We start from the raw sequence: 13,700 nt of genomic DNA, 5'->3' as shown, positions 1-13,700 counted from the left end.
TTAATGTTATTTATATATTTAAATAAAAGCTGTGGCCTACCCCCACCCATTTAAAGTTAAAATGTTATGTTTTTATTGGGAAGGGTTACAAGGGATCCCGGTTAAGGTCTATCATTGTTTGTCCAGTCCTAACATATGTGATCAGTCCCATACAGTAAAGGGATTCTGCTTTTCTTTATAGTATACTCTAACAGCAGCAACAGCATGGGTGACATTATAGAGCAGTACTGAGCAGTGTAAGCAATAATTCAAGCCCTGTAAGCACAAGGCAGAATTTAGCTTTTTTTTTTCTTTCTTTTTTTTTCTTCTGTGCGTGGGGGGGGGGGGGGGGGGAGGGTCTGGTGTAAGAGTGAATAAAACATTTAGTCTGATATAATACATTTCTTGTACTATTGATTTTGTTGAAACGATGGTGACTATTTAGGAAAGGATACTACAGGCCCATAGAACTGGGCTTGAAAAACATAAGAACACTTCAGTTTTCTTATTATCTTAAAGTAAAACAGCCTTGATACAGTAGTAGTTCATTTGTATCAGCTGTGTTACAGAGGGATATCCTTGAGTCCCTGTCCTTGTAAAGAGTTTGACTGTGATAACACAAATAGTTTGTTCAGATGTTGGATGCCGCTATTGTGTAGTTTTATGATGACTGCCTTTGTGTACGGATTATTGCAAAGAAACTAGTTCTAAGAATGCTGATAGGAGAGGTAAACCGAGTGCAAGGTTTTATTCTACAGAAAAGCTAAAACTTTTATTTACTTTTTTTCTTTCTTTTTTCATTTATAGTTGGAAAGACAGTTCCTGAAATCACACACACACACACACACGTTTGTCCTTTCTTAAAAGGGGACTCCATCGTTTTCAAACTTATCCCCAAAGCATAGAGTGTCCAGAGTGTCTGATCGTGGGGGGTCCAGCCGCTGGGGCCCCCACAATCTCCAGAACGGTGTCCACTTCTCACTATATACAGAGCGCATGATCGCCATGCCCCCTCTATGCACTATGGGGGTGACAGGGATACCAGAGTACAGTGTTTGTGTATCTCTAGCACTCCCATAGACATGTGGTGGAGGATACTGTCTTGTGCGAGTGTAGGATAGTTAGGGTGTCTTTGTGCAGGATAGTTAAGGGCGCTGTTAACCCTTGTCACTCGTGACGCCAGGGTGAGGGTTAAATGCTGTGTTTCTTGATAGGCCTATTGCCACCCTTCCCAAGAGCAATAGGTGATGCAGAAAGAAAGGATTGTCCACAACCGCTGTTAACTGAAAACTTGCAGGAACTTTTACTGAGGAGTTTCTGTGCAAATAACAGTAGTAACAGTCCAGATAACAGAGTCTCTTACATATAGCTTGAGCAGCGATTGACAGTCGGTTGGGATCAGATAAGCCCAATTTAGCTTTTGAAGGATTATTTAGCAGAGATCCGCTGGATTTAGGGGAGTAGTTAGGTCCAGTGATCTTGCGATGAGTAGCGGGGAATTGCTTAGTTTATCCACTAGGTTAGAGGCCGAGGCCGCAAGGCTTTGGCCTAGTAATTTGTCTTGTAAGTTGGGGAGGTCCTACCTCTTCCAGAGTCAGCAACCCAAGAGAGGGATCAAGATGGCGCGGGTCCCTTATATGGGCAGGGGTCGGCCGTTTTGGATTGGTCCGTAACGACTATCACTCACCGTTACAGTGCATTGTGGGTGAACACATCACCGGAACCTCCAAAGGTCCTAAAGCAAAAACCATAGAGTTTCTACCTATTCTGACCCGCAGGTCCTGCTATGCTCCGAACAGGTAGATAACTAAAATATATATATATATATCTCCTTATACTTATATTAATATTGAATAGAACTGCTATATAGTTATAGACTAAATGTGAGGTGACAAGGGGGGGATCTACAACAGAGGGCCCCCTGACGTCCTAGGGACTCTGGCTATGGGGACCTCTACACAGGTAGCGTATATAATACGGTACCGGGACACCACAGACAGTTAATGTTGATCACTTACTCCATGCATAGAGATAATCGGGCGCCATTCTGAAGATCGCATGGGTTACGACCTCTGGGATACTCATCCCCTATGCTTTTAAAAGGGGATAAGTTGAAAAAAATCTGGAGTATCCCTTTGAGAAAGGACACACCTGTGTATTTATTTATAAAGGAATATGCAAAGTGGTTCATCACACCACCTTCACAGGTAGCATTCCTTAAATCCCTATAACTAGCTTTAGCTCCAAATACAGAGTCTTAGAAACTGATTGGGATTTTATGCTAAGCCAGAACTCTCCCCAGAAAGGAAGAGGGCCCATCTGCAGTCAGCGCTGCTTCAGGGTTTTTGCCCTTCTTCAGTACGGAGCAGGGTGTTCTGGCTTGGCTGGTTAGAGGCCTGTAGACTAGAAAAAGGGGAGTGCTAGGCTCGGTGGAGTGATGTTGGCCTTTTTTGAATCTCCTTACACAAAAAGTGGTGTCCCCTAAGGAGAATACTTATCCCCTTTTCATATTCATACTTATCCCCTTTTAATATATATATATATATATATATATATATATATATATATATACATTTCTCCAAAAAAGTACAGTGATCCCTCAACTTACAATGGCCTCAACATACAATATTTTCAACATACAATAGTCTTTTCTGGACCATTGTAGGTTGAAACACGACTCACCATACAATGCTATGGACAGTCCAGATCTGTGAAACATGTCAATGGCGGGAAGAACTGACCAATAAAAACATTTCACTGGTAAAACCCCTGTATTCCTGAAGTGCATGCACTGACTGGCTGTCTGATAGCACCTCCCTAAAGCACAGGTTCTGTACATGTTCTGTACTATTCTTTACCTGTGCCCGGGATAGCTGCTCCAGGTGGGGGCAGCTCCATCTTACTTTTTAGGACACTGTGTACTGTACAGGACCCTGAAGAAGCTCCTGTCCTCTACATAGACAGTGATTTACACCTCCCAGCAGATCTTTCTTACTTTTATATGTAAGGACTTGCTATATCTATATTAGTTATCTATGTATTTTTCTTTAATCCTCACTTTTTCCTATTTTTGGATGACATTTTGTAGCTTCAGAATCAATTATCAGGTTTCCATAGAGTTATGGTCTCAACATACAATGGTTTCAACATACAATGGTCGTCCTGGAACCAATTTATATTGTAAATTGAGGGACCAATGTAATATAAAAGTTACCGTACATCCAAGGTTGCTTGAAGCCCTGGTTAGTACCAGGTGCCGGTTCTTCTGTTATCCATTGGCTCCTCCATCCAAGGTGGAACAAGCCGTTTGCGCCCACAGTTTTTTTTTCTAGTTAGCGCTGAGCACTGACATAAAGAGCAGTCTAGACTGGACCTTACAAGAGGGTACTGTATATCATCATCAACCTCCACAATTGTAGCCCTACTAATGGATTAGAAAGGGTTGTGCTCACAAAAGATCTAGCCTTACTATTGGAGGCAGCAATGGGTTACTATATTTGTAGAAATTGCATTCCACTTGCCGTCTTATTTGTATATACCTTATACAGTACTATACTAAGAGGAAGGATTGAAGAACTTGCATTTGCCACCATTTTGTCCATCATGCAGAACAACAACTAATAATGAATGAGCTATTGAGACGAATGCCATGTTTTGTGTAATTCATTGTTACAATATGTCAATTCTATCCTATTTCTTTTGTCTTGCAGGTAAGTGATCACCATGGCAGTGTACTTCTTTAAAGTCATTTAAGGTAGGATGAATCCATCCATTACTTAAGCTGTTCCCATAGTAATGGACAAGTGGGCAATAGGGAAGGTAAAGTCTAATGCTTGATTCATGGTATTCAGAGGTTCTCCTAACCACCAGCAGGGCACCCATGACTGTGTAAAGAGTTCATGGTTATTGTATTTTGCACCATTTATATGCCCAAGATTTTTTAGCCAATTTTATTGTAAAACAAAGCTTCAGAAACTGTTGCTCAACTCTGTGGCGCCATTGTTTGCCCTGTTGGTTAAAGGCGTGGCCATGGTGTTGAATTGCCACAGCCTGCTCGCCCTTATTTTTGAGACCCTCATTGATGTCATTCAAGGAGAGACTGGGAAATGAGAGTGAGCTAGGAGACATGCCAGGCTGTGGCACTTGAGCAGCTAGGCCATGCCTCCTTGACACGTGACTGAGACATAAAAAAATAAGTTTTATATGTTTGGCAGCCACCATCAGCTCCAGGAAAGGTACAGTTTGGTTTTGTGCCCCAACAGCCATTTAACAGTATCTAAACCTCTTGGCACCAAATATAGCTGACTGATTCCCCATTTCCTTTAATAGCTACCCATCACCTATGTTCTTTCGAAATACACGTGTCTTCCATTAACTGAACATCTAATGATATGAGCTCAAGACGACCACTTTGGCAAATTGGGGGATAAAAAAACATGATTACTCTATTAGGAGATGTTCATACTATTCATGGTCACCCAGTGGTTGTAAGGGGAATTGCAGCCTGTTGGCGGTTTTGCTAGTATTTCCCATAATGTCAGGAGATGTTTATTTTATATGTAGTCACCCAGTGGCTGAAGGTTTTGCTATAATTTTAGGCAATGTACTGGATTTCTTCCATGATAATTTTTTTAACAAAATTTTAAATAATGTAAGGGTACACAACTGTACGCCACTGTATGCAGCCAGTGTTAGCTCTAGACCAGTGTTTTCCAAACAGTGTGTCTCCAGCTGTTTAAAAACTACAACTCCCAGCATGCCCGGACAGCCTTTGGCTGTCCGGGCTTGTTAGGAGTTGTAGTTTTGCAACAGCTGGATGCACACTGGTTGGAAAACACTGCTTTAGGCTATTGTTTTTCTCCTGCGGGTTGGAGGAATAGTTTACAGGACGAACAGTATTTACTAAGCTTGCATACCTTGGATATGGCTTTGTTAAAAGTTATATCAGTTTATTGGATTTAATGAGAGAAATGGCCTCCATGTTGCGATAAGTAACAACTTGATCTAAACTCTATTACTGCATTTGAAGGATCCATGTGACTTGCACACCATGCTGAACAGATGTGTCCTTCCTTACCTTTCTTCATTAGTGGGCTTGAATAGAAAATGGAAATCCGGGCTACGCCGCGATCCACCAGAAGAACAGGCTTGTTGGTATCATTAGTTTCTTTATTGTATCAAAATACAACGCATTTCAAGGCTACAGTGCCTCTTTGTCAGGTATAAAGGCTTACATAACAACAACACACACAGACAGGTATTATACATGGCGTTTCTGGCGCCAAGCGTTAAAGGGGTACTCCGGTAGAAAACTTTTTTTTTCTTTTTAAATGAACTGGTGGCAGAAAGTTAAACAGATTTGTAAATTACTTCTATTTAAAAATCTTAATCCTTTTTAGTAATTTTTAGCAGCTGTATGCTACAGAGGAACATTTTTTGTGTTGTCCACAGTGCTCTCTGCTGACACCTGTTGCCCGTATCAGGAACTGTCCAGAGCAGGAGAAAATCCCCATAACAAACCTATGCTACTCTGGACAGTTCCTAACACGGAGAGAGGTGTCAGCAGAGAGCACTGTGGACAACACAAAAAAGAAATTCAAAAAGTAAAGAATTTCCTCTGTAGCATACAGCTGCTAAAAAGTACTAAAAGGATTAAGATTTTTTAATAGAAGTAATTTACAAATCTGTTTAACTTTCTGGCACCAGTTCATTAAAAAAAAAATGTTTTCACCTGAATACCCCTTTAATAAACACCCACTGAGCATGTAAAACATAAAACAGATAAATACAAATTGCTAAAAGGGAGGGCCGTGGAGGAATGATCGGCGCTTCTTGATTCTAAAAATCATTTTTAGAATTGGGAAGCGGTGATCATCCCTCCATGGCCCTCCCTTTTAGCAATTTGCATTTATCTATATGTTTTATTTCAATATACATGATGGTGATGTTTTACACGCCCAGTGGGCGTTTCTTAATGCTTGGCGCCACAAAATCCATGTACAAATACCTGTCTATATGAGTTGTTCTTATTTAAGCCTATATACCTGACAAAGAGGCACTGTAGAAACGTGTTGTATTTTGGCACAATAAAGAAAGTATTGATATCAACAAGACTGTTCTTCTGGTGGGCCGCGCTGTAGCCTGAATGTCCATTTTCCATTCAAGCCCACTGATGTCACTTTGGTTGAGGTATCCCCACGCCGATACCAGGAAGGCAGCACCACATTTATAACCAAACGCACTACTAGTGGTTGTGTTTGATACACAACCAAACAAGGTGAGCAGATCCCTATAATGGGTTGTTAATTTTCTTTTGCCTGAATTGCCATTTACCAAAATGGGTAACAGCACTCTGTCAGGAAACGTTCATGCCTTTTGTGTCTATGTGTTGCCACCCAGTGGCTATAATGTGAGTTGCAGGCTTTTGAGGGGTTAGAGGAAGCTGTTCCTTACCCAGTACAAATGCAAATACATTTTTCAAATTTTTTAAATATTTTTGGAAATATTTTAAAAAATATTTACTTGTCACAAAATATGAAAAATTAATTAATAACTTGTCATATTTCCCACTGTTGACCAGCAGAGGGAGCTAACACGAGGAATCTGGTGAAGGGAAGCACCTTGGGTATGCCCAGTACAGCTGGTAACTTTAGAAAGCCCTGCCTTCACCACCCTCCCTTAACATTATTTGCAGAAACTTTCCAAAATAATAACAATACAGTGGTCCCTCAAGTTACAATATTAATTGGTTCTGGGACGACTATTGTATGTTGAAACCATCGTATGTTGAGTGCAGAACTCTATGGAAACCTGGTAATTGGTTCTGAAGCCCCAAAATGTCTTCCAAAAATAGGAAAAAGTGAGGATAAAAGAAAAATAAGTAGATAACTAATATAGATAAAGCAAATCCTTACATATAAAAGTAAGAAAGATCTGCTGGGAGCTGTAAATCACTGTCTATTTCAGTGTTTCCAAAAGAGGGTGCCTCCAGCTGTTGCAAAACTACAACTCCCAGCATGCCCGGACAGCCTCCGGCTGTCCGGGCATGCTGGGAGTTGTAGTTTTGCAACAGCTGGAGGCACCCTCTATGGGAAACACTGGTCTATGTAGAGGACAGAAGCTTCTTCAGGGTCCTGTACAGAACACGCAATGTCCTAAAAAAAAAAAAAAAAGGCAAATGGAGTCGCCCTCACCAGGTGTCCAAAGGAACAGGTAACCCTGGCACAGGTAAAGAGTACAGAACATGTAATACCTCCCTGTACTGTAGGGGGCGCTACCAGACATCAGTCAGTGCATGCACTTCAGTAATACAGGTAAAGAGTAGTACAGAACATGTAATACCTCCCTGTACTGTAGGGGGCGCTACCAGACATCAGTCAGTGCATGCACTTTAGGAATACAGGGGTTTTACCAGTGAAATGTACATTCTGATTGGTCGGTTCTTCCAGCCCTTGACACGTTTCGCAGATTCCATAGCATTGTATCTTGATTCTGGTTTCAAGTTACAATGGTCCAGAAAATATCATTGTATGTTGAAACTATTGTATGTTGAGGCCATTGTAAGTTGAGGGATCACTGTATTTGTAATATTTCCTGTACAATGCACAGGTACTTCATTCATCTGTGTGAGTGCAGTTTGCAGAAATTCACTAAAACAGACCATTCAGATGGTTAGAGATCATTTTTCTGCGCCATGTGAACGTATCATAACAAAGATATTTCTGCAATCACCATCAACATTTTTCATTGTAATGGAGATAGAGATGAGAGAAGTTACAGTGATTCGATTCGTCACGAACTTCTCGGCTCGGCAGTTGCTGACTTTATCCTGCATAAATGAGTTCAGTTTTCAGGTGCTCCGGTGGGCTGGAGACTCTCTCCTAGGACTGTATCCACCTTTTCCAGCCCACCGGAGCACCTGAAGGCATCAGTATTCGTATTCATATTAATATGTTCATATGTACCGTATTTTTAGCCCTATAGGACGCACCGGCATATAAGACGCACCCAATTTTTAAGGTGCAAAATCTAGAAAAAAAAGATTCTGCACCCAACAGTGATCTTCAACCTGCGGACCTCCAGATGTTGCAAAACTACAACTCCCAGCATGCCCGGACAGCCGTTGGCTGTCTGGGCATGCAGGGAGTTGTAGTTTTGCAACATCTGGAGGTCCGCAGGTTGAAGACCACTGGATAGGAGGTAATACTCACGTGTCCCCGCCGCTCCGGACTCGTGACCGCCGCCCTGGATGTCGCTCCATCGCTGTCGCCGCATCCCCATGGTGTCCCCGACGCTCTGGACGTCTTCTTCCCCGGGATCCACGCTCTTTGTCGCCGTCATCACGTCGCTACGCACGCCGCTACGGACGCCGCTACGGACGCTGCTCCTATTGGATGACGGGACGGCGTGTTCGACACCATGCAGGGGGGGATCCCGGCACGCAGCAGACACCGAGAAAGCAGGTAAGGTCCCTCCCGGTGTCCTGTAAGCTGTTCGGGACGCCGCGATTTCATTGTGGCGGTCCCGAACAGCCCAGCTGAACAGCCGGGTTAGTGTTACTTTCCCTTCAGACGCGGCGGTCAGCTTTGATCACCGCGTCTGAAGGGTTAATACAGGGCATCAACGCAATTGGTTGATGGCCGCAGGGACCGACCCGATAGGTGGGTATTTGCTGTATAAGACGCACCAACTTTCCCCCCCCCCCCCAGTTTTGGGGAAGAAAAAGTGCGTCTTATACGGTGAAAAATACGGTATATAATGTGTTCCCACAGAAGAGAAGGTGTACGTTATATTTCAATGTTATTGTAATAAATGCTCTATATAAAATGTATGCTGGAAGTGTGTGCTCTACCCCCTATAAATAACCTTCACTCGAAATGACTTTAAGAACAACTCTTCTTATTCTGAAATACAGGGGGATTTAGCAAGATGTTTTCCATCAATGTGGATTTGTCTCCACCTAGTGTAGAAATTACCGTACTGCTAGAGCGGCTTCTTGTTATTGAAGAGCGATGGAGGAAAAAGGTGAATATGACAAAGGAGATGAGATCTATGTATCGGAGGGGGGGGGGGGGGGGGGGGGTCTTAACAAATGTAAAAAAATGGACCAGCAGTAATAGTACTGGGTAGTGCAACACAGGACACATTGGCCTGGTGTTCATTTGTCCCTCCACCTATAACACATTGTATCCTTTTCTTTGCCGTCCTGCACAGTTATCATCATGCAACATTAAATGGTATTGGACCAGCCAAGGCAAGGTTTGCTTGTTTTTTGTTTGTTTTTTCCACTGTGGCCTACACAATTATTGATCGCAGGATACTAAATATGACCAACCAGCTGCTATTGAGTTAAAGGGGTATTCCAGATTTATACATCTTATCCCCTATTCAAAGGATCGGGCATAGGATGTATGATTGCAGGGGTCCCTACGCTGGGGGCCCAGGTGATCTCGGTGCAGCCCCCAGCTTTATGTGCCGGGTGCTGTGTTAGAGACGGGGACGTGACATCACAGCCACGCCCCCTAATGGCATGACATCACACCATGCCCCCTAGTGACATCATGACATCATGTCATGGCGTGATGTCACTAGGGGGCGTTGTCATGATGTCACGTCCCCTTCTCGGAGGCACAGAATGCCGGGGGCTGCACCGAGATTGTGGAGGTCCCCAGTGGCGGGACCCCTGCGATCATACATCTTATGCCCTATCCTTTGAATAGGGGATTAGATGTATAAATCCGGAATACCCCTTTAACTCCATAGAAGCTGCATGGTCATATTTAGTATCCTGTGATAAATAATTGTGCAGGTCACAGGGGGAAACACAGCAAGATGCGTTTGCCCATTAGGCTATTGTGCTGTATGTCTAACTATCCAGCGTCCAAACTAAGATGCAAGATGAATGTGAACTGTCCCATTCAAATCAATGAGATTTACTACAGCACGGGAGAGAAACCCCAGAGGGTTCTGCAGCTGGTGCCTTTAAAATCAATCTACACTAGGCTAGGAATATGCAGACATGTGCCATCACTGCTGACAGCAATGCAGACTGTGCAGATTTCCCCTGAAAGAATGAGGCTATGTTCACACTGTCGATTCTGTGTGTAACCTCCGCCTGGAAAACATGGGCAAACATTCCGCACATTTCAATGATCCAGCGGGCACTGGGACTGTGCTGTTTCTTAGACGGCAATGTATTTCTAAGCGGAATCTGCAGAAAGAATAGACATGTCAATCAGGAAATTCTGCCGTGTGCACAGTGCAATAGAATCCCATTTAAATGAATATGACTCTGCTGCAGCAGAATGCCCATGCAGAAATTGATTTTTTCAGCAGAATTTTCCACTGAAGGTATTCTGCAGTGTGCACGGTGCAGCAGAATCCTATTGAAGACAATAGGAGGCTGCTGCGCTCAAATGTCTGAGCAGAATTTTTTTCTCTCAGAAATTCTATAGTGTAAATGTAGCCTAAGCGTCAGTGTTCACTTGCCCAGCAGTGCCACCACTGGTGAAAGGAAGAATTACATTGTACACATTGAAATCATTTGCTTTTTTGTGGAATGCTGGCCCTTTTACACTGATGTAGGTGCCCAGCAGTGTGACAGCCACTGCAGAATAGCGGGAGAAAGATTACAGCATGTGCCTTCTTTTTCTCCCGCTATTCATAACTGGTCCCGGCGGCCCCCATAATAGTAAATAGGAGCCGCCGGGACCCTTTATTTGTCATTGCTCCCCGTTAAGAGAATGGCTGTTAAAGTCAGAAAAAAAAGTGACCGACGGGCGTTCACGATGGGGAGAAACGGCAGTGTGAAAGTAGTCTTAGATGCTTTCTGCTACAGCCAATAGATTAGAGATTATTAATAATGGGCTACCCTCTATGAACCTTAAAGGGGTAGTCCGGTGAAAAACTATTTTTTTTTTTTTCATATTAACTGGCTCCAGAAAGTCAGACAGATTTGTAAGTTACTTCTATTAAAGGGTACTACCGTGCTGACAACTTATCCCCTATCTAAAAGATAGGGGATAAGTTGCTTGATTGCGCAGGGTCCCGCCACTGGGGACCCCCGCAATCTCGCACGCAGCACCCCGCTCTCATCAGGCCCCGGAGCGAACAGCGATCATGCAACTTATCCCCTATCCTTTAGACAGGGGATAAGTTGTCAGCACGGTAGTACCCCTTTAAAAAAAATCTTAATCCTACCAGTACTTATCAGCTGCTGAAGTTGAGTTGTTCTTTTCTGTCTGACCACAGTGCTCTCCGCTGACACTGCTGTCTGTCTCAGGAACTGTCTAGAGCAGAAGAGGTTTGCTATGGGATTTGTTCCTGAGACTGACAGGGGTGGTCAGCAGAGAGACTGTTGTCAGACAGAAAAGAACAATTCAACTTCAGCATCTGATAAGTACTGGTAGGATTACAAATTTTTTTTTATAGAAGTAAATCTGTTTGACTTTCTGGAGCCAGTTGATATGAAAAAAAATTTTTTTTTTTCACTGGAATACCCCTTTAACACTATTGGAAATTCAAATGTTTAAACAGAAAACCCTTACAAGGAGAATCTGTCTGAAAGAATGGAGCCATGCGTCAGTCATGTGATACTCGGCCAATGAACAATGTGCACTGACCACACATAATGTTTTACACAAAAAATTTGAAGGCGACGGCTTCTTACATCTCCCATTAAAGTGATCTGCTTTGTGCTAAACCAAATCCACCCAACCAGAATACTCAGATTTCGATTAGGGTTTGACTATTTTCTACAGTTGTAACTGAATAATAGACTGTATAATCCTGAGGCTCCCATAATGACACTGGATATAAATTATTAGTGACTATTAGAGTCAGTTCAGTAGCCGTTCAAGCCACTGGATGCAGTTTTTGAAGTCAAGGCTTAAGACTTCTCCACAATAATCTTAATTGTAAGGAGCTTATGTGCCTGACCTCGATGAGACCGTCTGTGTTGGGAGGTTTTAATGTAATGATTTAAAGAGAGAATACAAAGTATGCAGAAGTGTGAGCTGGAAAGAGAGCGTCACACTGCTTCTTGTCGGAGAGACGTGTTCTTCTTGTATCATGACCCTTTGTCTGTAGTATTTTGAGGAAGATGAACAGAATCGAAAAAAGCAATAGATAGTATGTCTAGACCAGTGTTTCCCAACCAGTGTGCCTCCAGCTGTTGCAAAACTACAACTCCCACCATTCCCGGACAGCCTTCGGCTGTCCGGGAATGGTGGGAGTTGTAGTTTTGCAACAGCTGGAGGCACACTGGTTGGGAAACACTGGTCTAGACACATAGGGTACTCCCATCATACCTGGAGAGCCTCAGGCATTATGGGAGTTGTAATTCTGAAACAGATAGAGAGCTATATATTGGGGAATCGGGACACCCAGCATCACTGCAGAACTTAAAGGGGTTATCCAGGAAAAAACTTTATATATATATATATATATATATATATATATATATATATCAACTGGCTCCAGAAAATTAAACAGATTTGTAAATTACTTCTATTAAAAAATCTTAATCCTTTCAGTACTTATGAGCTTCTGAAGTTAAGGTTGTTCTTTTCTGTCTAAGTGCTCTCTGATGACACGTGTCTTGGGAACCGCCCAGTTTAGAAGAGGTTTGCTATGGGGATTTGCTTCTAAACTGGGCGGTTCCCGAGACACATGTCATCAGAGAGCACTTAGACACAAAAGAACAACCTTAACTTCAGAAGCTCATAAGTACTGAAAGGATTAAGATTTTTTAATAGAAGCCATTTACAAATCTGTTTAACTTTCTGGAGCCAGTTGATCTATAAAAAAAAAAGTTTTTTCCTGGATAACCCCTTTAAAAGTGACTACAGCATTAATGAGGCAAAGTGATACAGTGGGGCAAAAAATATTTAGTCAGCCACCAATTGTGCAAGTTCTCCCACTTAAAAATATGAGAGAGGCCTGTAATTAAAAATATGATAGAGGCCTGTATAATCATCATAGCTATACCTCAACTATGGGAGACATAATGAGAAAAAATATCCATATAATTACATTGTCTAATTTTTTAAGAATTTATTTGCAAGTTATGGTGGAACATAAGTATTTGGTCAATAACAAAAGTTCATCTCAATACTTTGTTGTATACCCTTTTTTTTTTTTTTTAGCAATGAGAGGTCAAACGTTTTCTGAAAGTCTTCACTAGGTTTTCACACACTGTTGCTGGTATTTGGCCCATTGCTCCATGCAGATCTCCTCTAGAGCAGTGATTTTTTTGAGGGCTGTTGCTGGGCAACATGGACTTTCAACTCCCTCCAAAGGTTTTCTATGGGGTTAAGATCTGGAGACTGACTAGGCCACTCCAGGACCTTGAAATGCTTCTTACAAAGCCACTCCTTTGTTGCCCATGCAGTTCATTGTGATGCTGACAGACCCAGCCACGTTTCATCTTCAATGCCCTTGCTGATGGAAGGAGGTTTTCACTCAAAACCTCAAGATATATGGCACCATTCATTCTTTCCTTTACATGGATCAGTCATTCTGGTCCCTTAGCAGAAAAACAACCTCAATGCATGATATTTTCACCCGCATGCTTCACAGTAGGTATGGTGTTCTTTGGGTGCAACTCAGCATTCTTTCTCCTCCAAAAAATGTATACTTTTGTTTCATCTGACCATATGAAATTCTCTCAATACTCTTCTGGATCATCCAAATGCTCTCTAGCAAACTTCAGATGGGCCCGG

General features: G+C 42.5%; 1 protein-coding gene across 11 annotated transcripts in view; it reads left to right on the top strand.

Moving 5' to 3' along the window:
- PDE4D (phosphodiesterase 4D) overlaps positions 1–13,700 on the top strand; it is an 846,931-nt gene that overhangs the window by 498,222 nt on the left and 335,009 nt on the right. The window lies entirely within an intron of this gene.

Source organism: Hyla sarda, chromosome 1 (genome assembly GCF_029499605.1).
Source record: "Hyla sarda isolate aHylSar1 chromosome 1, aHylSar1.hap1, whole genome shotgun sequence".
Taxonomy (NCBI): domain Eukaryota; kingdom Metazoa; phylum Chordata; class Amphibia; order Anura; family Hylidae; genus Hyla; species Hyla sarda.
This window is presented reverse-complemented; position numbering and strand designations above follow the sequence as displayed.